Below are 25,988 nucleotides of genomic sequence, written 5' to 3' on the forward strand. Positions count from 1 at the left end.
GTGCAAGCGATTTTCCTATTCCAGTTTACAGAGAGAATGAATCAATACTGGAGCAAAGATTTCCTTTCACCAAAAGTGTCAATTAATTGTATATTCCTTATAAGAATCTATATGATGCAATTGTCATTGTTATAGCTTTCAAAGGCTCCATTTTCATCTGCTGTTTTCAAACAATCACAGATGAGAAAAGTAGTCAAGAATGTCAATTCAGTAAAATCAACGGGAAGACAAATTCTATAGAAAATCTTGGTCAGGTCATTACAGCAGATCTAAATTTTACTTAATAGATCGGCAGATCAATTATTTCATTATATTGCTTGTATATTTCATTATACATTTGATGCTAGATGTTTAAAGCGAATTGAAGTCTTTATATTACACTTTGAGTATGTATAATATCTTTAGCTGCATGTGAAATTTGATTTAATTTATCCATAAGCTGAGGTAAGCAATTCGGGATTTGACACGTATGTTAGTAAATACAGAATCCAGTTGAAATATTTTTAATTGACAAGGATTCTCTCTTAGAGTAGAATATTTCTAAAATCAAATTTACAGCATTCATAGCCCCACTGCTCTGAACTATCTATAAGTTACACATTGAAATATTTAACTAAAGGCAAAGGGCATTGTTCTCGAAAACTTGTAAATACTAATTGTTGTCAACTCCTGCCCTGTAGCTCCACAGTTGCAGAGATCTATTCCATTGGCAAAAGAAGCAGAAAGAGAAGAGTTCCTCTCCCATTTGACTTTCACATTTTTATTTATTCATGCATGATTTCAAACTTACCTATCTGCTAACTTGTTTTCTTTCTGCAGCAAGATGCCTTTTTTTTCTCCCAGTTAGACAACAAAGTTTGCTTTGTTTGATCAGGGACAGTGCAAATGGCCAAGAATTTCAATCAAATCTCAGTAGAGTCTAAAAAATATGCTCCATGAACAGGGAGAAACCTCCAGTGCAAATAATGATGAAGGTAAATGAAGATCCCAAGCCCAATCCTCAGTCTGCAGTGGATCAGGTAACCCCACCTACAACAGTTTGGCTGTGACATTAAGCTAAAATGTTCTTCGGTTGGAGAGGAGGGGAAATAAAAATGAAGTGGGTCTGTTGTATAACTGCAATAAGCATTGATAATCTCGGACTAACTTTAACCTAGGACTAACTTACAGTCATAGAGCTGTAGAGCACAGAAACAGACCCTTCAGTCAAATCATCCATGCTGACCAGATATCCTAAATTAATCGAGTGCCTTTTGCCAGCATTTGGTCCATATCCCTCTAAACTTTCCTTTTCATATACCCATCCAGATGCCATTTAAATGCTGTAATTGTAAAAGGCTCCACCACTTCCTCTGGCAGCTCATTCTATACATGCACCACCCTCTGCATGAAGAGGGTCACCATTCCTTAATACTTATCCAATTCATTCTGGATGGAGCAGCAGCAACAAAAGGCATCTCACCCACTTTTCCCCATTGTACCTATGGATTCACATACTTTTCATCTAATGCTTTTCGATGCTTCACAAAGTGGTACCTTCTACAACCTGATGGGCTTTTGCCATTATATTGTAAATAACTGTGGATCTCTGGACCCTTTATCATCCCCTCTGTAACTGCAGTATCAGTGGTCTTCTCCCCTTTCTCCAGTTCTTTAGTTTCCAGTTCTGAGGCAGAGTAATATACTGTTTGTTTTCTTTACATATGTTGAATGACGAGATGTGCATTTACAGTAATCTGCTTTATTTTGGAAATGCATAGAATGTGATTTTAAAGTTATGGCATCATTATTCTCTTCCTTGGAAAACTAGTTCAAAATTCCAGTAAGCTTTAAGTCAATCAGATTCCAGGTTCTTTAAGGAACAAGCAACGTTTTGGGTGTAGACTCCATTTCAACCACGGGCGGGGCGGGGGGGTGGGGGGGGGGTTCTTTTCCAATTGCAGCCATGTAACAAAAGCTGTCTTTTGAAAGATCATACAAATAGATTAAAGAACAGAGAGCAAGGTCAAGCTCAAAAAAATCAAAGAGACAAAATGAAGAGTAGCAAAGATCAAAGATACAGAAAATTTACCATAAATGACACCAAAAAGAGATGTACGGATAATATATTAAATGTTATGACAGAGTTATTTATAAGTTAGACTCGCTGTAAGTGTAACTTGCATTCTGCAACTCTTTCACAACTAAATTCTCAACAAATTCACTTTGTTGACTGGGGCTCAAAGTAAAACAAAATCATATGAGAACAGAAGATGGAAGAACAATGCAGATGAAAGAGCAGAAAAGTTATTACAAAATTGTCAATGACAAAATGGCTGATGTCTTATGAATCCTGAACAGCTAATTTAGAAACATATCACTAAAAGCAATCAAATTATTTTGGTTTTTGAAAAATTTCATCGAGTCTACTCTGTTGTGGAAAATTCTGTCCTCAAAATAAGATTTTTGATGAAAAAAAATCAAAAAGTTATAATGTGGTTAAATTTGCCCATTGAGTTTTGCATTTTTTATTTGCAATAAAATTTCCCATGAAGCCACCAGACTGTCACAAAGTCCAAGTTCTGATTGGAGATATAATCCTTGAACATTGAGGAAAGTTATCAACCATATTTGTAGATTCTGAGTATATGAAGATAAAAGAATTCTTAAACATATGTCAGTGAAGAGAGAGTTTGTGCTCACCCTGTACCTGTGTCAGTTACTTTTTCATTGCAAATAGATGATTGAACTCTCAAATCTTCTAATACAGACAAGGTTCACATTTAAAAGATTATTAAGTGCTCATTATCATTCATTGTTCATTTTATTGTCTTATATTGGCATGACCTAAGACCACTCTCAACAAGACTTTCATGCTCCCACCCACACCCACCCTCACAAACTCACATCCATACCCTAAAATGCTTCACAACTTCTACACTAATCTCCCAAGGCTGCTGAATCCTAAGCCTCCCTCTCCTGCCATCAGCCAGCAGATTTCTACCTCCAGGTACTTCCTAATGCCAGGATTTTTCTTAACAACACTGATATTAGAATTCATGTTAGATAGCAGTTTCGATTAGCAGGCCAAATGTATTAAAAATGTAAGATTTGTACCTTTATTCTCCTCATTAAACAAGTTAGAATGTACAGCTTTAATTTATATTGTCAACTGGGGGAAAATTGGGTTGATTGTACATCAATTTCCTGATGAAATCCTTGAGTGAAAACAATAGATTTAGTAAGTGCATTCAGAATCAGAATTGTACATGTCTTAAACATGGATTACTTTATTCGCCATCTAGACTCCCTCTGCTGATACATGTGCATGTAATAGCCTGAAGTGAACAAAATGTACAATGTAGTTTTCAATAAGTTTTGTTATTCCAATTTTTCAGTGAGACATAGCATGTTTCAATAGTTTGTTTCCTAACGTCTAAGCAATAAACTCAAGCATAACAAGAACATAAAGTTTCATAATAACTTTTCTATTAATTTAGCAATGCTCATAGTCATGTACTATGAAATTTAAAAACTTGTTTACCAAAGGGGTGGCACGATGGCTCAGTGATTAGCACTGCTGCCTCACAGCACCAGCATCCCAGGTTTGATTCCAGCCTTGGGCAACTTTGCACATTCTCTCCGTGTCTGTGTGAGTTTCCTCCGGAAACTCTAGTTTTGTCCCACAGATGTGCAGGTCAGGTGAATTGGTCATTTAAAATTGCCCATAGTGTTAGGTGCATTAGTCAGAGGGGAACAGGTCTGGGTGGGTTACTCTTCAGAGGGTCAGTGTGGATTTGTTGGGCCGAAGGGCCTGTTTCCACATTGTAGGGAATCTAATCTAATCTAACTGAAAATCATTCACTTTGTAAAATAAACACTTAAGTATGTTGGACCTTTTTCTCTCATGATTGGATATCATCTAACCTCAGGTTTGGTGTCATTTAACTCACATTTGTCATTTAATGTCAATATCAGACTCAATGCTTATGTAAAGGTGTATTTAGTGCTTTGAAGAATGATGGTTTACAAATTGTACTTAGCAGTGATCATTGGTCCTTTTGCGTTGATCACAAAAAATAGCTGGATGTCACCTCATGATTGCTTCCCAATATGAGTATTGCATTATCAAGCACCTTATTTCTTGGTTTCACTGATGTAGTTCAGAATTTCATGTTTTGCTCTGTATTTACTTTTATTCAGTACTTCAGTTCACAATCACATTCACATAAATGTTAGTTGAAGGGATACAATTGATTAAGATCGATAGTTAAATGCACACTTATGGTGGAGAATAGACAGATGTAGCTATGAACATCTTTTCTAAGTATGGTGGGGAAACTATAGATATGCTGAGATTTGTAGCCACATCTGTGGGAACCTAAAACACAATCGGAAATTGCTGGAAACAACAGTCACTGCACCCAAAATTTTAGCTTTGATTTCTTCCCACAGATGCTGCCAGACTTCCTGAGATATTCCAGCAATATCGGTTTTTGTTTCAGATTTCTAGCATCCAGAGTTCTTTTGATTTTTTTCATCTGTGGGAACCTAGTTAAGAATGGAAGTTGTTAAACTTAATTACCATCACAAAGCAGAGTAACACCATTAAAGAGATAAGGAAGCAGTCAAGAGAGAATGTAAAACCACAGTGATAACAATGCTTCACTTGGTTAATGAGAACATGAAAAGTGACATCTGCGATATAGTCTTGTTCATTGATAAGGCTGTGATGTAAATGCTAAGATATTCAATGACAAGCAAACTGCAAAATATTGTCATGAAATAAGAGTGTTAAGACTGTAAATTGTCATGCTGACTGTTTCTGAAAGGGGCACTGGTGGATTTTTTTTAACAATAAGTCTCCAGTATCTAATTGAATAAAGTAATTATGCCCAAAACTCGAAATGGCTGTTTTTAATACACATGATTATTAGCTCCACAAAGCAATTCAAAAACGTATGAGATACAGGATGTGCATGAATGCGTATAGCTGGAGGCTCTGCAGTAGATGAGTAAGGAGTCATGCTGTAATTGGCAAGCAAGTGAGACAATGCTTGCTTCCATGACTTGCTCTCAGCTGTAACCATAAATCACGTTTCTCAATGTACATTTAATTCCTTTGACTTCTCCATCAGCTCTTGGTCATTGATGAGAGAAACTAGATAGTTTGCATGTTTACTGAACTCATCATTGTTGAATGAAAATACATTGTCACTTACCACCATTTGAAGAATCTAAATAAAACAAAAATCTAGTCATACTTTGGGATGACTGCTTTCCTTGAAATATATATATAACTATTTCTATGACTAGGAATTGGCATTAGCCGTCAGTGACAACAGGTGGTGTTCAATGCTGTGCAAATCTGCAAACTCAATGCTGACTTCAATCCATGACCCTGGAGGTTATTCAGACATCATGAGAGAATCATGAAGATTTGACATTGTGGTTGCTTGACACTGCAAAACGTATTGATTTTCTGCTTTACTATGTGGTCAATTCCTGGGACTCATAGCTTTTCCTGAAGGAGTTGCTTGGTTTTGACAATTCCCTTATGTTCATCACGAGTTGTATCTACAACAGATGAGTATAGAATGACAATACAGTTCCTGCACAACATGAGGTCAGACATGGTTGAAATAGTGAGCATATTTCAAATATTGCGAAGACCTTGTAGTGCATGAATAATTTGATTCATAGACCCTCTACTGATCCTTTCTTTCCAGTTTTATGACTCCATGGCCGTCATACATATTTGTATCAGCTCATCTTGCTTTTTTGCTACTTGGCATCCACTAGTTTAGTAATTTTGGCACCTTTTTAGGCTTATACTGTTAAGATGTTGATCAGTAATTTTTTTCTTCATGACTTGAATTGACTATAAGAAATGGGTGCCACAAAGGATAGACCTCAGGACCGAGCTTGCCTGACTAATACTTGTAATCCTGCAGTACCTTTAAGTATCCAACATTTAATTTGAGCTGGAGATTTGCTGTGAGGATTATTAAACAACTTTATTAGTGTCATTAATCAATAATTATTTCAAATTCACGTCATACTAGCAGAGATAAAAGCAGAAGATATAACGTGTAAATGAGAGTGTTTCTCTCACAGTTTATGAATCACATTTTTTAACAGGCATTAGCAATCAGTTTACTACTACAATGATGGATGGATGGATGGATGGACAGATAGACAAATATGTGCCCACAGGATCGAATTCTTCTTTTCTTGAACTTGCCTTTGTTCAGGTTAGGTAATATTCTATGAGATGTTGTGCATGTAGTGCATGTAGAAGCATGTAGTGTGTGTCTGAAGTTCATTTTCAGTATGATCACAGGCTGGAATATTAGCATTGATGTTCAACATGCCTTTAAGACCTTGAAGTATAAGAACGTTCTCCACCATGAATGGAGAACGCTAAATGATATCTCTATTTTTCTGTAAGCTCAATTTGATGGTAGTCTTCACCGAGATCAAGTTTAGTGAAGTGTTCAGCACTATTCACTTCCTCTGTCAGGGTCAAGTGTCTTTCTCATTATATGGCATTGTTTGGTGATCAGACTATCACGACAGATTCTAACCTGTTTCTCCCTCTTGGGTTACTTGATGACTTGTATGAGTGACAGCCAAGATGAAGGTTCATCCCCAGCTTTCAATATTGTCATAGTAAGCACTAAAGTTCGAACATGAAAATCTCTTCCTCACCATTGATGCATAACTCAGGCACATTTAGACCTAAAACTGCTTGCATGTAACTCCTTTCTGTTTGCCGATTTCAATGAAGCTATCAAGAATGTTATTGAGATGAGTAAGATTCTTATGCATAACTGTAATCACATGCAGTTTTGTTGTTGTGTGGAAACTGATAAGTGGCACATTTTCCAGAATACAGCCTTCAATTCAGTGTCATTGAATAAGACTGAAACTCCAAAATTCTCAAGAACCTTCAGTGGTTTGTTGTAAGGAAAACATTTCTTTTTCTCTGATTTGCGGCAAAATGTATTAAACATTTTGCTCCACGTGATGCTGCCAGATGCTCCTGCACCTAAGAGAGCATTCACTTCCAAACAGACAATAGTGACTGATGTGGTTGCTATTTCTGAAAGAGGGTACAAATGTATTTTCGAAGTCATCTGCTTGCACATTCTCTCCCTCTTTTGTTGTTACTCACATGTGCCATACACCTCTGCTGGTGTTGTTCTTTCACAGTTTATTTTGCTGATGACCAACAAATACATGCAAAGTGTTTGGGTTTTCCACTAATTTTACATTAAGTTTCCCAGCAGTTCAGCATTTTAGCAATTACCATAAAAACGTTCTTTCAACAAGTCAGAACTCTGTTTGAAAGACTACTGTTGTTGCCTGGCACATGAACAATGAATTTTGAAGTGAGCTTGGAATTTAGTAGCCATGATGTGGAGGTGTCAGTGTTGGACTGGGGTGGACAAAGTTAAAAATCACACAACACCAGGTTATAGTCCATGGAAGTATGAGCTTTCAGAGCACTGCTACCTGACAAAGGAGTGACACTCCAAAAGCTTGTACTTCCAAATAAACCTAGGAGAAAGTGAGGACTACAGAAGCTGGAGATCAGAGTCGAAAAGTGTGGCGCTGGTAAAGCATAGCCAGTCAGGCAGCATCCGAGGAGCAAGAATGAAGGGCTTATGTCTAAAACATTGACTCTCCTGCTCCTCGGATGCTGCCTGACCTGCTGTGCTTTTCCAGTGCCGCACTTTTCAATTCCAAATAAATCTGTTGGACTATAACCTGGAGTTGTGTGATTTTAACTTTGGAATTTAGTAGTTACTGCCCTCAACTTCAGTGGCTCTGGAATCTGAAAGTGATAACTATCTTTCCAAATCCAGCAGTCCTGACAGCTTTTTATCTTTCTCAAGGGCTGTGCAGTTGGCTATAGACAAAATTTTGATTATTTGTGTTGTGATTTCCCGCTCAACATGTTTAACAGCTAAGTCACATTTCATGAGCTGCCGAAATTGCATTCAATACTGATAGGTTGTATCATTTGTTTCTTGCATAAAATGTCAGAAGATATTGCTTGTGTGTACTGTGTATTTCCTGGCCATGAAATGGGTTGTTAGTACTTTTCTTTGCTGAGTTATTGTCATTTTTGTCTTAGGCAGGTGTTACTGCTTGGCAAGTGCTATTTGATCACACTGATGACACCACCCTCTATCAGATTATTGTTTAGTTTATTGTTTCTGCCCCTGCAGAATCTTGGGCCATTAATTGGCTGGTTTGAACGTGTTCCTGTTTATGTGTATAGTATACCTGGACAATTTTACATATTTTTCACCTTGGGACAGATGCCGCTGATGTTGCTATTACTGAAGCAGCTTGGCTCAGAGGGCAGCTCAGCCAATTTCACCCCATATGATGTCAAGAAAAATTGGAAGCACTGGGAAAATGCAAATGCAATGAGCCGTGACAACATTCTGACAATAGTACTGAAGACGTGTGGCCAGAACTTGCCGCACCTCTAGCCAAAGCTGTTACAACATTGGCATCCAATCAACCATGTGAAAACTTGTCCAGGTTTGTCCTGTATACAAAAAGCAGGGAAAATCTAACCCAGCCAATCACCAACCCATTAGTATTCTCTTGACCATCAGTAAAGTGATGGAAGTGCTATCTGTGCTATCAAGCAGCATCTGCTCAGCAATAACCTGCTCAGTGATGCCCAGTTTGGGTTCCACCAGGTCCACTCAGCTTCTGACTGCATTATAACTTTGGTTCAAACATGGACAAAGAGCTGAATTCCACAGGTGAGGTGAGAATGACAGCTCATGAAGGTAGCAAGTGACGAAGTGTGGCATCAAGGACACCTAACAAAACAGGAGTCAACAGGAGTTATGTGGAAAACTCTTCGCTGGTCAGAGTCATACATGGCAATCCGGAGATGGCCGTGATTATTGGAGATCAGTTATTTTAGCTCGAGGCAATCTCTGCAGGACTTCCACAAGGTAGTGTCCTTGACTCAACCATCTTCAGCTCCTTCATCAATGACCTTTCCTCCATCCAAAGGTCAGGAGTTGAGATGTTCATTGATGACTGCAAAATGTTCAACACCATTCATGACTCCTCGATACTGAAGCAGTCCATGTTCAAATGCAGCAAGACCCAGACAATATTCAGGTTTGGGTTGACAAGTGGCAAGTGAGATTCATCCCACACAAGCTCCAGTCAATAATCATCTTCAACAAGAGGGAATTTTTCCATCACCCTCTGATATTTAATAGCATTATCACTGTTGAATCTTCTACTATCAATATCCTGGGAGTCACCTTTGAACAGAAACTGAAGTGGACCTGCCACACAAATACTGTGGCTATAAGATCGGATCAGAGGTTCAGAATCCTGCAGCAGGTAATTTATCTCTGGATTCCCAATAGCCTGTCCACCATCAATAAGGCACAAGTCAGGAGTTTAATGGAATACTCCCAACTTTCCTGCATGAGTGCAGCTCCAACAAGGTGCTAACATTATCCAGGACAAAACAGCCTACTTGATTGGCACCACATCATAAACATTCAGTACTTCCACCACCGATGTTCATTAGCAACAGCATCTACCATCCACAATACATACAATAGTAATTCACCAAAGCTCCTTAGACAACACCTTCAAAAGCCTGGGCCACTACCATCTAGAAAGACAAGGGCAGCAGATACATGGGAACACCACCACTTGCAAATTCCTCTTCAAGTCACTTACTATCCTGACTTGTTATTTTATCACTGTTGTTGAGTCAAAGTCTTGGAACCCCCTCCCTAACAGCATTGTGGGTGTACCTAAACCAAATAGACTGCAGTGGTTCAAGGAAGCAACTTACCACCATTTTCTCAAGGGCATCTAGAGATGGGAAATAAATACAAAGCCCACTTCCCATGAATGAGTATCTTCTTATTCTTCACCTACCAGAGTGGAGAAGTAAATTTTTGTCCTTTTGCCATCTGTGATCATTAAACTTACCGTTGAGCTTTTGAAGAGTTGCTGCCACTTTGCCCAACATGAGAATATAAATGAGGGCTCCAAATACACATCAAAACATGGTAGACTGAGCATAGGCACATCAACCTGATGTGTAATGTAGCAGTGCTGTGTGAACAAGAATCCAGGTTCATGTCTTTTAAAAGTAAAGCTTCTCTGTAAAGATCCAAAGTTAACTTGATGTTTGATTTAAAATACTTTTGTGAGATTTGCAACGTATCTGTGCACTACCCTCCAAAGGTTGCATTCCTGAAAGAAATACTTCATATTTTCACCCTTTCCATCAGCTTTGTGAAGTCCTGGAGAAGAAACAGCAAGGTTCAGGAAGAAGCATTTGGAATCAGTACTGCTCTTATTATTTTTTTCGAACTCCTTTATTCATCCTCTGGACTCCCTCTCCTGGTACGTGTGGGTAAGGTCATCCTAAACAGACAAAGCACACAATGCAATTTTCAACTCACTATACTGTATCAAGTCAAGACGTTCTAGCTGCTCGAATGGCTACGGTTGTGTTACTTTCTGTCTTTTGAGGTGACAGGACAATGTCATGTACAAGACAGATATTCTTCCCACTTAACAATATAGTTTGGGATTAATTGTTAAAGCAGTGTTCACTTGTCCATACAAAGAGCAGAACAAAGATGCAGGTTCCAGTTTATAAGAGATATGGCCTGCTTTATGGAAACCACTATTTAACACGACCATGAATAGCAGTGCTGAATAGAAAAGCTTGGACTGTACCCTGTGGTATTTAACTGCAATTGTGAATGTTTCCTCAGTTCCAAGCTAAACTGGGAGCATTCTGAAAGAGTCCAATTATGGTTTAACAATGAATGCTAAGTGAAGGAAATTTTCACATAATTGCATAATGGCAGCCTGGCAAATTCTATTTCTGGGTGAGGCATCATCCATTCTCTCAGTTCCCTAAATGCTATATTACAAAACTCATCAATGCCAGGCCAGAAGGTATCCATACACTGTCACATCCTACCCCAGTCTCCACCACCCCATAGAATCACCTACTGCATTTTATAACCTTCATTCAGAAACATGAAAGAATGCCACTTGTTTGATCTTTTAACTGATGATGGTACGTGATACAGAAAGCTAATATTATAGACAGAGTCATAGAGATGCACAGCACAGGAGCAGACCCTTCGGTCCAAATCGTCCATGCTGACCAGATATCTCAGCCCAATCTAGTTCCACCTGCCAGAACCCAGCCCATATCCCTCCAAACCCTTCCTATTCATATACCTAGCCAGATGCCTTTTAAAAGTTGCAATCATACAAGCCTCCACCACTTCCTCTGGCAGCTCATTCCATACATGTATCACTCTCTGTGGGAAAACGTTGCCCCTTAGGTCTCTTTTAGATCTTTCCCCTCTCACCTTAAACCTATGCCCTCTAATTCTGGACTCCCGCACCCCAGGGAAGAGACTTTGTCTAATTATCCAATCCATGCCCCTCATGATTTTATAAACCTCTATAAGGTCAGCCTCCAACACTAAAGGGAAAACAGCCCCTGCCTTTTCAACCTCTCCCTATTGCTCAAATCCTCCAACCCTGACAACATCCTTGTAAATCTTTTCTGAACCCTTTCAAGTTTCATAAAAGCAAGGTGGGGCAGCATGGTGGCTCAGTGGTTAGCACTGCTGCCTCACAGCACCACGGACCCAGGTTCAATTCCAGCCTCGGATGACTGTCTGTGTGGAGTTTGCACATTCTCCATGTGCCTGCGTGGGTTTCCTCCGGGTGCTCCGGTTTCCTCCCACAGTCCAAAAATGTACAGGTCAGGTGAATTGGCCATGCTAAATTGCCCATAGTGTTAGGTGCATTAGTCAGGGGTAAATATAAGGTAGGGGAATGAGTCTGGGTGGGTTACTCTTCGGTGGTGCGCTATGGGCTTGTTGGGCCGAAGGGTCTGTTTCCACACTGCAGAGAATCTAATCTAATCTAACCTAATCTAAAACATCCTTCCAGAATTGCACGTAATATTCCAAAAGTGGCCGAACCAATGTCCTGTACAGCCGCAACAAGACCTCCTAACTCCTATACTCAATGTTCTGACCAATACAGGAAAGCAAACCAAACACCTTCACAATGATCCTATCTATTCTGCAAGTCTATTTTCAAGTAGCTATGAACCTGCACTCCAAGGTCTCTTTGTTCAGCAACACTCCCTAGGACCCTAGCATTAAGTGTTTAAGTCCTGCTAAGATTTGCTTTCCCAAAATGCAGCACCTCGCAAAATCTAAATTAAACTCCATCTGCCACTTCTCAGCCCATTGGTTCATCTGATCAAGATCCTGTTGTAACCTAAGGTAACCCTCTTCGCTGTCCACTACACCTCCAATTTTGGTGTCATCTGCAAACTTACTAACTCTACCTCTTATGCTCACATCCAAATCATTTATATAAATGATGAAAAGTAGAGGACCCAGCACTGATCCTTGTTGCACTCCACTGGTAACAGGTCTCCAGTCTGTAAACAAACCTCCACCACCACCCTCTGTCTTCTACCTTTGAGCCAATTCTGTATCCAAATGGCTAGTTCCCCCTGTATTCCATGAGATCTAACCTTGCTAACCAGTCTCCCATGGGGAACCTTGTTGAACGCCTTACTGAAATCCATATAGATCACATCCACTGCTCTGCCCTCATCATCCTCTTTGTTACTTCGTCAAAAAACTCAATCAAGTTTGTGAGACATGATTTCCCTCACACAAAGCCATGTTGACTATCTCTAATCAGTCCTTGCCTTTCCAAATACATGTACATCCTGTCCCTCAGGATTCCCTTCAACAACTTGTCCATGACCGATGTCAGGCTCACCAGCCTATAATTCCCTGGCTTGTCCTTACCACCACATTAACCAACCTCCAGTCTTCCGGCACCTCACCTGTGACTATTGATGATACAAATATCTCAGCAAGAGGCCCAGCAATCACTTCTCTAGCTTCCCACAGAATTCTAGGGTACACCTGATCAGGTCCTGTGTGGTTATCCACTTTTATGTGTTTGAAGACATCCAGCACTTCCTCCTCTGTATTATGGACAATTTTCAAGATGGCACCACCTATTTCCCTACATTCTATATCTTCCACGTCCTTTTCCACAGTAAACACTGATGCAAAATACTCATTTAGTATTTCCCCCATCTCCTGCGGCTCTACACAAAGGCCAACTTCCTGATTTTTGAGGGGCCCTATTCTCTCCCTAGTTACCCTTTTGTCCGTAATGCAGTTGTAAAAACCCTTTGGATTCTCCTTAACTCTATTTGCCAAAGCTATATCATGTCCCTTTTATGCCCTTCTCATTTCACTCTTAAGTATACTCTTGCTGCCTTTATACTCTTCTCAGGATTCACTCGATCAGCCTTGTCTATACCTGACATATGCTTCCTTTTTCTTAACCAAACCCTCAATTTCTTCAGTCATCCAGCATTCCCTACACCTACCAGCCTTTCCCTTCACCCTAACAGGAATATACTGTCTCTGGATTCTTGTTATCTCATTTCTGAAGGCTTCCCATTTTCCAGCTGTCCCTTTACCTGCAAACATCTGCCCCCAATCAGCTTTTGAAAGTTCTTGCCTAATACTGTCAAAATTAGCCTTCCTCCAATTTAGAACTTCAACTTTTAGATCTAGTCTATCTTTTTTCATCACTATTTTAAAACCAGTAGAATTATGGTCGCTGACCCCAAAGTGCTCCCCCACTGACACTTCAGTCACCTGCCTTGCCTTACTTCCCAAAAGTAAGTCAAATTTTGCACCTTCTCTAGTCAGTACATCCACATACCGAATCAGAAAATGTTCTTGTACACATTTAACAGCTACCTCTCCATCTAAACCCTTCACACTATGGCAATCCCAGTCTATGTTTGGAAAGTTAAAATCCCCTACCATAACCACTCTATTATTCTTATAGATAACTGAGAACTCTTTACAAATCTGTTTCTCAATTTCCGTCTGACTGTTACAGAGTCTATAATGCAATCCCAATAAAGTGATTATTCCTTTCTTACTTCTCAGTTCCACCCAAATAACTTCTCTGGACGTATTTCCTCCCCCAGTACAGCTGTAATGCTATCCCTTATCAAAAACGCCACTCCCCCTCCTCTCTTGCCTCCTTTTCTGTCCTTACTGTAGCGTTTGTATCTGAGAACATTAAACTGCCAGTCCTGTCCATCCCTGAGCCATGTTTCTGTAAGTGCTATGATATCCCAGTCAAATGTTCCTAACCATGCCCTTAGTTCATCTGCCTTCCCTGTTAGGCCTCTTGCATTGAAATAAATGCAGTTTAATTTATCAGTCCTACCTTGTTCTCTGCCTTGTTCCTGCCTGCCCTGACTGTTTGACTCACTTCTGTCTCAGCTGTACCTGTCTCAGATCAATCTCTTTCTTCACTATCTCCCCCCCCAACCCACTCCACCTTACTAGTTTAAATCCTCCCAAGCAGTTCTAGCAAATTTCCTTGCCAGTATGTTGGTCCCCTTCCAATTTGGTTGCAATCCTTCCTTCGTGTACAGGTCACTTCTACCCCAAAAGAGACTCCAATGATCCCAAAATGGGAATCCTTCTCCCATACACCAGCTCCACAGCCATGCATTCATCTGCTCTATCCTCCTATTCCTGCCCTCACTAGCTTGTAGCACCGGGAGTAATCCAGATATTACTACTCTCAAGGACCTCCTTTTTAAATTCCTGCCTATCTCTCTATATTCTCCCTTCAGAATCTCATCCTTTTCCCTTGCTATATCATTGGTTCCAATGTGTACAATGACCTCTTGCTGGTCCCTCTCCCCCTTGAGAACATCCTGCACCCTCTCTGAGACATCCTTGATCCTGGCACCAGGGAGGCAACACACCATTCTGATTTTACTTTGATTTTAGAAAAACAGTGAAGTAATGGATGGGGGGGAGCTCACCCTTATCATCAAAAAATATCTGCTGATTGGTTTTCCAGTGAGTCACTGTATCCTAGTGACAGCAAAGTGCTGGGAGCATAGTTACTGAAAATGTACTGCAGATTATTTATTATATTCTCAATCAGTGTTGACACTCAAACTCTTAAAAGCTCCATAAACATGAAAGTAATCAGCCTTCTTCCATTATTTACCCCATCTATATGTGAAGTGCTTCATAAAGAATGCTGCTCCATGCAGCACAGCAGTTTCATATTCAATACCATTGAGGAAAACTCCAGGAGTAATTTCCCTGCCATTTAACTTTTTTTATAAATTTTTGCTTGGACTAAATAATTTATCAGGTGATAGAAGACACATTGTTCATCACCAGCTCTGCAGAGGCCTACACTACACACAGAAAAGCCATTTGCACAATGAAAGTTTACATTAATGAAGTTCCTTGCTTAATCACGATTTCAGTTAAAATACCCTAAAATGTGGCTTTTTTTTTGTGAAAGCATATTTCATTAAACATAGTTCTGTGAATCACAGCAAGCAGCATGACTTGTAAATATTTCCTGGCTGGTTCACTCAAGCTGAGCTTCTTTGAAATATTCAGCCTTCTTTCAAGTAAAATGGTTTTTAATCAAAGCCCAATAATGGGAACACATTCAGCAACCAGGTTCAAAATATTTAAACAGCACATCACTAAATCACTGCCTGATTCCTTGCTGTAATCTCTACATAATTAACATCAGATATAGAAAGAGACTACAATGTTAATTTAGCCATTTGTCAGAAACCAGAGCATTCCTCTATTTCTCCCCTTGTCACTGATTGAGCTGCTGTGCACTTTTATATATATTTTCTCCTGGAGAATTTATTGCCTCATTTCACATATTGAACATTGTATAAAAGAGGTGATACAGGAACAAAAGTAAAATACTGCAGCTGCTGTAAACATGAAACAGAAAATGCTGAAAATACACAGCAAGTCAGGCAGGATCTATGGTTAAAAAAAAAACAGAGTTGATGTTTCAGGTTATTGATAAAGGGTTCTGATGATGAGTCAGCATCAACCTAAAATATTCACTTTGTTTCTCTCAGCAGATGGCATTTGACTTAGTATTTCCAGTAGTAATGGCAACAGCAATGGGGGCACACTTCAAACAGGAGTGGCACTCAGTGGGGACTCACATGCACAAAATTCAAGATTTCACCTATAGAATAAAGGAACAGAAAAGCAGAAGCTGCAAGTGCTCTATTTCTTACAGTGTTTCCTTGTGGAGAGTCTTTCTTGGTGGGTGTTAAGGACTAACCAATCAGGTGGAGGAAGGCTTTTGTTTGCATCAACATTAATTTACTGAAAATGTTCTATTTTTGCACGGACCATATTTTAATGGCCTTTTAATAAAATCTTAATATTCTTTTATAACATTTGATGAGATCAACCTTCAGCTATTTGTGTGAAAACTCAGTGCATTACTTTTAAAGGTACAGTCTAAGAGGTCTTCTGACATCTGTTATGGCAAGTCAAAAATTCATTCATGCAAGAAAGCCAAGACATTTTACCTGCCTGTTGAAATGATACACAGAAACAGTTTTGAGGGACCCACTCAGAAAGGGTAAGTATTTTATCATTAGTAGTAAATAAATAGCATTTCCCAAGCTCATTAAATAAATGGCGCATGTATAGAAATAAATCTCTGCACGCTGCAAGTAATAAATTTATTTTCTTGTTTACAGCAGTTGTTTGTTTTACAGTGATTGTCAAGTAACATAAAAATATAACAATAGATAAACTAATTTGCATCTTCCTGTCTTCAGCACTTACCAAACTATTGCATTAAAGTTTATAAATTATTTAGAGCCTTTCTACAAACTTGAATAACATGATGTCGTGCTAAAGCTTATTATCTATCTGTTTGGAAGTAGTTGCTTTTGAGTTCCAAGTGTAAACTAATATGAAAGAAGGACTATTATTCTGAATAATTTAATTACATTAAATGAACTATAATTACATTATATTTTTAATTATGTTTAAAAGATCTATATGAATGGATTAATTTCAGGCATTCAGCTGCATTTGCGTGTGGTCTCCTGACATTATTTGTCAGCTGTATTTGTATATGATTTCTGACTTTCAAACTCAGGGAAGCATAAAATAAAAACCTTGTGATATTTTGGACATTATAAGGTGTACTGCAGAAACCACCAAGTAATCTTTGACAGTACCTTTGAAATCGATGTCCTCTACCAACCAGAAGAACAAGAGCATATGCATAAAGTCACAAATCGCAAGCTCCCTCGAAGACATACACCATTCTGATTTGGAAACACATCACGATTCCTCCAATGCTGTTGGGTCTAGGTCTAAATTCGAGGTCTCCCTTGCTAACATCACTACCCTTAACACAGAATGCAGCAGTTCTAGAATGGAATTGAACACCACATTCTCAGCAGCTGCTAGAAATAAGCAATACGTGGCTTTGGTTGCATCCCAGAACCATTTTTTTTTAAATGTGCTACCAGTAAATGTGGTTTCTCTGAGATTTTTTGGGATGTTTGTTGGGAGCAATTTTCCAGAAACTGTGTACATAAGCAGCAAGTGCTGATCCTCTCAGTGAATGGTCAGCTTTATTGTTAATCATAAAAGTTTCCAGAGGTCTTCGGCAAAATTGCACACTTGGGAGTTGTAGCTGGGTACTTGTTTAATCTCTTCAGTTATCAGCAATATGTCTAGACACGAACTTGAGGTTTAGCCTTCTTACACAGAGGGAAACCATTACAAAAGGATATCTAATATAGAAAAAGCTATAATGTGAATACATTTAGTCATAGATGGATATGTTTTGTTTTGTCTTTATGCTGTTACAAACCTTCTTTTATTAATTAATATTAATTTTGGTGGGGAACCCAAGATGACACTCAAATGCATTTTCAGAAAATATTCTGAATGATTTGATTGGTTCACTTTGTTTTTGTTGTTGCTGACAACATATTTTGACTAATAGTCAGTCAAATTCCACTCATGGCCTTTAATTGAAGCCTTCATTATCTCTGCTGGATTTGGGCAAAGAGAATACAAGACTACAACGCTATTATAGTCCTACTTTTCAATAATTCATCAAAACCAAATGATCATAATCTCTGTTCACTCTTATTAACTAGCATGGATTGCATGGATATAATGCATTAGCTTTTTTAAAAACATTTTGCCTCTTATTCAGATTTGATTCTTCTAAAAAGCCATCTAAATGATCTCAGTTTAATAGCAAGTCCCAGGATTTTGGAATCCAAGGAGAGATGAAGAGATGCTACATTTCCATTTGTGAGAATGAAAAAGGTGAAACCATTAATCAAGCAGCCAGTCAATATGTGGCACAAGTTTGTTTATTATAAAAATATATTTTGTTTTACACAGCCATGAATACTCAAGTCTTATAGATGTTTATAAAATCATGAGGGACATGGATAGGGTAAATAGACAAAGTATTTTCCCTCGGGTGGGAGAGTCCAGAACTAGAGGGCATAGGTTTAGGGTGAGAGGGGAAAGATATAAAAGAGTCCTAAGGGGCAAACCTTTTCACACAGAGTGTGGTGAATGTGTGGACTGGGCTGCCAGAGGAAGTGTTGGAGGCTAGTACAATTGCAACATTCAAAAGGCATCTGGATGGGTATATGAATAGGAAGGGTTTGGTGGGATATGGGCCGGATGCTGGCAGGTGGGACTAGATTGGGTTGGGATATCTGGTCGGCATTGACGAGTTAGACTGAAGGGTCTGTTTCCATGCTGTACATCTCTGTAATTCTATGACTGTATAACACTGTTATCAGCTGCCTTATATTGCTAGGTTTAATTAAACATATATTTTCCTTGTCATGATTATCCAAGAGTAAATCCCAATGATTGTTTTAAAACATCATCTTAATCCTTAACAAAAACAGGAATTGCTGGAAAATCTCAGCAGGTCTCGCAGCATCTGTGGAGAGTAATCAGAGTTAACATTTCAGGTTCAGTGACTCTTCTTAAGAACTGAATGTAGCTATGAAAACGTTGCTTTTTATGAAGAAGGTGGTGTGGGGGAGGGGTTAAGGAGTAAACTATAGGTGAAGATAGCGCTCAAAGAGAGCAGAACAATCGGACAGACTTAGGAGTGGATAACGGTCAATTTGGGAGAATGAATAGGTGCTATTGGGGACAATTATTGGTTAACAATGGGTTGCGTGTAATAGCAGACCATGTGATAATAAGGCCTGGTGTATGGGATTTGTGGTAAGGACATGATAGCAGGTGCCTCTATCGCTAAGATTGTTGAATTTGATATTGAGTCCAGAAGGCTGTGGAAGTGAGGTGCTGTTTGCCATTGTTAGCCACTAATAGTCTGCATATGCAGCTATTCATTCTCCCAGACTGACCGTTATTTATTCCTTTGTCTGTCCAACTGTTTTTCTCTCTCTATGGGCTCTACCACCACATATTGCTTACTCCTTACCCCCTCCCCCCCATCCTGCCTTCTGCTTAAAAAAACAATATTTTCTTAGCTACCTTCAGTTCTGAAGGAGGGTCACTGGATCCAAACATTAACTCTGATTTCTTTTCGCAGATGCTGTCAGATTTGCTGAGATGTTCCAGCAATTTCAGTTTTTGTTTCTGATTTCCAGCCATTTGCCGTTCTTCCAGTTTTTTATCTTAATCCTTAACCATGATTTGCAGATTTATTATTTTTTCAGGCCTCTTCCTTGTGTGGGTCGATGTAAATCCAATTATACGTCCGCCTAATCATTTTGAAGGCTTCCCAGATAAAAGATTAGAGATTTATGGATCTCACATTGACAGTGTTTACTTTCGAATCCACTTCTCAAGAAACAAGATCCTTTAGTAATGAGTTATTGAACCTTGGTCATGAATTTCTTTTATGTTCAAGAAGTGCAACTGAAGTAATATTTACTGAGGCATGAGCCAGGATTATAGTTCACTCAGGTGAGAATCACTGATGAGAGAATGTGAAAGTCTTTGACTTCCTAGGATTCTATCAATCTGCAAATTAGTGCTGTGACAGGTGAAAAGCAGCAATGTCTCCTACATTGAGACTATCACTCAAACAAAATACAAACTAGTCCACTAATGTTGAAGGACCTTGACATCTATGTTCCTGCTCCTTGTGAATTCCTTATTGTGGTTAAAGATCATGGCAGCTGATGGACCTGGGACAGGGTAAAGCCTTCGGGGTCTATTGATTATTTTCATCGACGTAGCTCTGTTATAGAATAGATTGCTGTAACATATTAGACTGGTCACCTTAAGTTACAAAAATGTTGAGGTCATATAGGAACAAAAGATTATACCTTCCTTTTTAAAGAGGGCATGAGGACTCTGTTTCAGACCTTCACAAGATTCCTCCAGTCCTGATTTGGAGTTTTCCATTATCAAACACACTAGAAGTGCCAGCACTGCCTTCTTGATGTACTTTTCCATCCAATAAATGCAAACATTACCTCAATATATGGACTTAAATTTAAGAATAGATGAAAGGTCATTTGAGGCCCTGGAATTTCAATGCATTCCTCTAGTTTGGACTATTGTTAGATGTCAATTCAAGATGAGTGCTGCATCTTCAGGATCTAGAATTCCCTCCCTACACTTCCCTCCTTTAAGACACTTCCTAGAACCTACATCTTTAACCAAACTTTTGATCCAACTGACCTAATATCAGAGCTCACATATCAGTCCCCTTGTTTGGAGCAGGTTCTTATAAGAAGTGACAGATCTGACTGTTGACTCTGATTTTGCCTCTTTCTGCAGATGCTATTACTTCTGTTTAAGAGAATTTGTTAAACTTTTCGAAGATGATTATGAGGAAATAACATTTTTTAAAAGAAACGAGAAAGAGTATTTTATAGAAATGTAGGAAGTAATGGTGAAGTGCACATAGTGGAGATATTGGTTCACTGATCATGTTAATAACTAAAACAAAGGAAAAATTGGGGGAAAAAACTGCAATGAGTGGTTAGGATTTGGAAAACACAGCTTGAGATAATGTGGTAAAGGTAAATTCAATCACGGCTTTCAAAAGAGAACTCAGTTATCTAAAGGGGGCAGAAATTAAGAGTTACTGGGAAAGTGGAGACAGTGAGACTAGCGCCTTGCTCCTTCAGAGACAGAGCCACCAGGAAACTGTAAATACTCTGTAAATAAAGCTAAAGAAGACATGGCGAACGGACATCAACCAAGGACATTGACTCTTTGGCCACCTGACCTGCTGAATGTTTCCAGTGTGTTGTGTTTCTGTGCGAGATTAACATAGACCCATCCAGTCTGGCGTGACATCGTCTCCCTCTGGTGGATTTAATGCTGTACTGCAGCAATGTCACACGCGAGAAGACAAAATGCTCCAGCAAAAGCCGCAAGGAATTAAAACGGCATGAAGTATATTGACGGCCACAAGATGAAAAATTGAAACAAATAAACGTAATGACCTATTATAATTTTTTTCGGTGGTTGCAGACAGAAGAAAAACAAATTGCTATAATATTACTACGACCAAAGTACAGGAGTCGCCATGTATTATTGGAACCTACATCACAAAATGAGAAAGCAGCGAGTAAATTCTACGACTATAAACCCAAAGTGAAGCAGCATTTATTGTAGCCACGCGGGAAGGCATGAGTCCATTTTAAAAGCCAGCACGTTTGAGCCTTCCTAACGTGGTACCACATGCAGGGGCAACTTTGTTTCCCAATTACTCCAGTTCACTGAAATCCCACAGATACTGGCAGAAACCGCTGAGCAAAGGGCATTGTTGGGAAAGCGACAGAGAACGCAGTGCCCGCTTTCATCACGGAGTGGTTTTACACGTGGCTTTCTCTCTGTCATTGCTGATCGCCCGGTTAAACCATCACCTTTTTGCAGGTAATTCTGCATTAATAAAGATCAGAGTTTCATCTGCCAAACCGAGCAATTCCCCTGTAATTATCGCGCTGTGGAGTTTGCGGAATGAGGAGTGAGGGTGAACTGCGCGATGTTGATTGTTGGTGAAGGGTGACAGTTATCAATGACTTGACCAATTTTGATGATTGGGAGACTGCCTGCTAGGAGTGCCCGGACAAGGGAAAATGATCCTCACTGAATGGCAAGTCTACTTCGCTAATGGTCATGGACACGGGAGCACCGTCTGCCGGCGACTCTGTCCCCGCTCCTGGGCGTCATGTCAGCGGCGATGCTTAACAATGGCCAGGGCAAAGGAGTTCTGCAACTCCCGGGCGTTCAAACCGAGCGATGTGGTGGGGGGGATGTCAAAGGTTTGAGACTATGGCCGTGGTTAAGACGGAACAGGTTTCACCTTCACTGATTACCTGCCTGCATATTTTGAATATTACTGAACGAGGCTGCGCTTATCCTGGAATTATATATATATAATATATGAAATGGTTGTTGCTTGGCTTCTAAGCATTGTGTGTGATTGCAATAGATACCTACTATGCTCGAACACAACATTCGTCAGTGTAACATATGCATGTGATACTATTACATTGAATACCCGTGTGTAGCTCAGATGATACTGGCAATGACTGCAAAAACTCAACTACTGTATATAGGATGGCTGTGCACGCGTGTGTTAGCATTATATAGAATTATAATGCACTGTGCACCTTGTGTGTGGGATAGGCATATGTTCTCATTAATCTTGGAACTGCCGAAGTCACCCTGCTCCCTATCAATGCGGACCAAATGTAGCGAATACATTCAAGATCCAGGCTGATAAACCTGGGTGTTCACAAGTCGCCAAATGTCCCAGTGGAAATGCTCGGTTGCCATTGAGACACTGTCGCTGAGTGCAGACCATTTGATGGATTGCGATGACAAGAATGAACTTGGCTTTGATGAAATCGGATTAGAGAGGGGTGCAATGCATTTCCATCCTTTCCGGAGGCCAGATCAATAGCGAGATGGACTTGCTGCAGGAGCTCGGCCGAGATTCAGACAGTTCACTCCTGTGTCCCAGCAACAAAAACCAGAAACCTAGCGCCCAGGGTTCCCTGCCAGCCTGGGTTTGCAGAGGCTGGACTGAGCTTCATTCCGGACTAAACGTCGCGTTTTTTATTTACAATCAAGAGAGAGTGTGTGTGTGTGTGTTGGGGCGGGCGGGGGTATGGACAATAAGTGAGGGGAAAGGAAGAAAGAAGTGGATAAGAAACAAAAAAAAGTGCATTAAATTGTAATCGGACAGAAGGTAGTGATAGGAACTGTTGGAAGGTTTCTACGTGGATCCCAAGTGTTTCGGGAGCCGATGTTGGCGTGAGCAGAGTCAAAGTGAAAATGAGAACATCTCCGATCTCCCGCCAGCTGAAGGATGGATGGTGAGGCTGCAGCTGATAGCATCCAGGTTGGCCAGTACAGCCTGATAGGTATTCGGGCAGAGGCAGAGACAGGGAACCGCTCTGTCGCAGTCAGTGCAGCTCCCCACTCGGATTAAAGTGACACCGACCCTCCTGGATCCATCACCTCCCAGAGCTGGGTCCACTACTCGCCTGTATATCTCAACTCCAGCAAACAGCAGGCGCGGTCACTCGGCCCGTCAGAGAGATTCTGTGCAGGATTACACACCGCCGGCTATGACTGCCTCCTTGCTGCTGCAGTATGAATGGGTCTGCTCTTGTTCAGCGAGATGACAGGCCCCCCGCCCACCCCCATCCTTTTACTTTATGACAGACTGGTACCTTGGGCTGAAAAGACCTTTACAGCGGCCCCTTCTCCACAGGGTTAGCGGCTAAACGCGCGAATTTTTTTTCAGCTAAGCACAGGGCTTAGGGCTTTTAATACTTCGCCTGAAGGGGCACATCGATTACGCCAGAAAACAAGTTAGGAGCGTTCTTAATCTTTAATAAAAGAGGTTGATGGAACACCCTTAGAATAACCCTCACCCCCTTCTCACACGCACACACACCATATCCAGATTAATAATTATACAAGTTAAATACTGAAGACGCTTGTGGGCAGTGGCAATGTCCCGACCTCGGAACCAGGAGAGCCGGGTTGACGTCCGCCCTGCTCCGGGTGCGTGTAATAATAGGTTGATGAGAGAATTTCTAAAGATGTTGACACGCACATATACTCTCATTAAGTTCACACAATAACACACGTTCAAACTTACACCGTCAAGCACATTAGCATCTATACAACGAACATACATATACTGACAGTAACAGGCTAAACGCTGCTACTAGGGCTCACTAATTCACACAGTAACACACACTAATCCACCAGCATAGACAGACGTACTACTAGCTGCTAACACAACGCACAAATACACATTAACGCTCTCTCTGGTACAGACTAATACAACAATGCAAGATGATGCATGAGGTACTCCCCTCCCCCACCAAAGAAAAAAACAAAGTTATTTCTCCAAAACAAAATACCGCTCGGTCTAGACTCCAGACAAGCGCCGACAGCCGGTGGGAGGAAGCTGGCTGGTGAGATGGAGCGAGATGTGACCACCATCGCTCTGAAATGGCAGTGTCATTCACTGGAGCGCATCCCCACTGTGACTCTTGAGCAGTCCCAACTCAACTTTGCCAAAGACAAACAGATCGCCGTAAGATAAAAGCGACACCCCCCCCCCCCCCCCCCGCCCTTCCCAAACATCCACATCGGCAGCCGGCTTCAAAAGTTTCGCCATCAACTTCTAACCCTATGCACACGCCTGAGTGAACCAAGGGCGGACTGGGGTGGGGGGGCGGACTGGGGTGGGGGGGCGGAGAGACAGACAGACAGAGACAGACAGAGACTCAGCTCTGCGGGGCCAGAACATAAACCAGGCAATTTTCTACAACAGAAATGCACTCCCTTATAAACATGCAAGTGGTTTTTTTTTTAACACTCGGTGGGATATCCGAGCTACAAGGGGTCAGACTCAGTAAACCGGAGTCGAGCACAGATATAAGGCTCACCTGCACAGCCGGATTGCACAGCTCCGTCTTCCTGCCCTCCCTCCCCTGGATCCTCTCCCGCGCTCCGCACCGCGTCCTGCCCTTGTCCTCTCAGGCTGTCAGATGTGGACAGTGCCCTCGCCTCATCGCTGCAGCCAGTCCGCGGGGTGGGGGCTAAAGCCTCCGGTGACGGGACAGCGATTGCCTTTGGGGGGAGGGGGGGGGCAAACCTATCCGTCCCCGTCCCCCACAAACACACACACAACACCTCAAACAAGCGGCTCCTTCTCGTTACCGGCGCTTTCCAATGCTCCTGGGCTCCGGTTGGAATTTCTCTCTTGGATTGTTGGGGAGAGAGGAGGAGGTGAGTCCACTGAGCCCCCTCCTTCCAGTTCAAAGCTGGTCAGGTTCCTTGGGTTGGGAGCAGGAGTGAGAAAGAGGGGAAAAAAGTTGCATAAAAAGCTTGAGGCGAGTGTTCTTTTGGGTAAATTGCAGGTTATCCTTGTTTCTCTCTCACACACTCATTCAATCACTCACTCGAAAGCCTTGTACAATCCCGCTCGGGAGGGGTTTGGGGGGGGGACAGTTTCCACAGGGATCGACTTTGACTGCAGTAGTCCCCGCTCTCGCACCATCACCTCCGGCATTTCATTATACAGCAACCTGCTCCCATTCCCGCCCAAATGACGTGAGACCGCGCCTCTCTGCTCCCTCCTCAGGCTTTTCCTTTATTGCAGATACATAGATATGTATGTATCCCGTTTGGGCTCGCCTTCTAATAAGGCAAGGAATGCATCAGAAGCCATCTGTTCCCTGCTCTTCAGCTGGCTGGGTTTGATTAGAAATGGACAAGAGGATTAGCAGAGAGCCAGCTGCCTGTCCAGAGACTCTCTCACCACCTTCTGCTGCATCGACCTCTACGGCCAACCACATACCGTATATTTCCCACCCCCAACCCCAATCGTGCTTGCATTTGGATTTTTTTTTAAAAAATCAATAAAAATCTTTCTTTTTGGTCCGGTCATTCCGCCTTCTCGGTTGCTGCTCGCTTCAATAGTTCCGAGTGAAGTTGTTTAGAGCAATCAATGCACTGATTGGGATTGCGTTAGGGGCGGCATGGTGGTTCGGTGGTTAGCACTACTGCCTCACAGCA

The 25,988-nt window shown here is 41.0% G+C and overlaps 1 protein-coding gene across 3 annotated transcripts in view; it reads right to left on the reverse strand.

The window, feature by feature from the left end:
- The window catches only part of tafa4b (TAFA chemokine like family member 4b), a 337,496-nt gene extending 311,812 nt beyond the window's left edge, over positions 1-25,684 (reverse strand). For 2 of the 3 annotated variants that reach the window (XM_043708310.2, XM_043708311.2), the window contains exon 1: positions 24,857-25,004. The gene's annotated coding sequence lies outside the window, so the exon portion shown is untranslated. Of the gene's footprint in view, positions 1-24,856; positions 25,005-25,372 lie in introns of those variants that run through there. The other variant, XM_087994427.1, reaches the window with a different exon arrangement.
- Between the last annotated feature and the right edge of the window lie 304 nt (positions 25,685-25,988).

The sequence above is a fragment of the Chiloscyllium plagiosum genome, unplaced genomic scaffold, assembly GCF_037043375.1.
Source record: "Chiloscyllium plagiosum isolate Xiang-an unplaced genomic scaffold, Cpla_swu_hap1 HiC_scaffold_14, whole genome shotgun sequence".
Lineage (NCBI taxonomy): Eukaryota > Metazoa > Chordata > Chondrichthyes > Orectolobiformes > Hemiscylliidae > Chiloscyllium > Chiloscyllium plagiosum.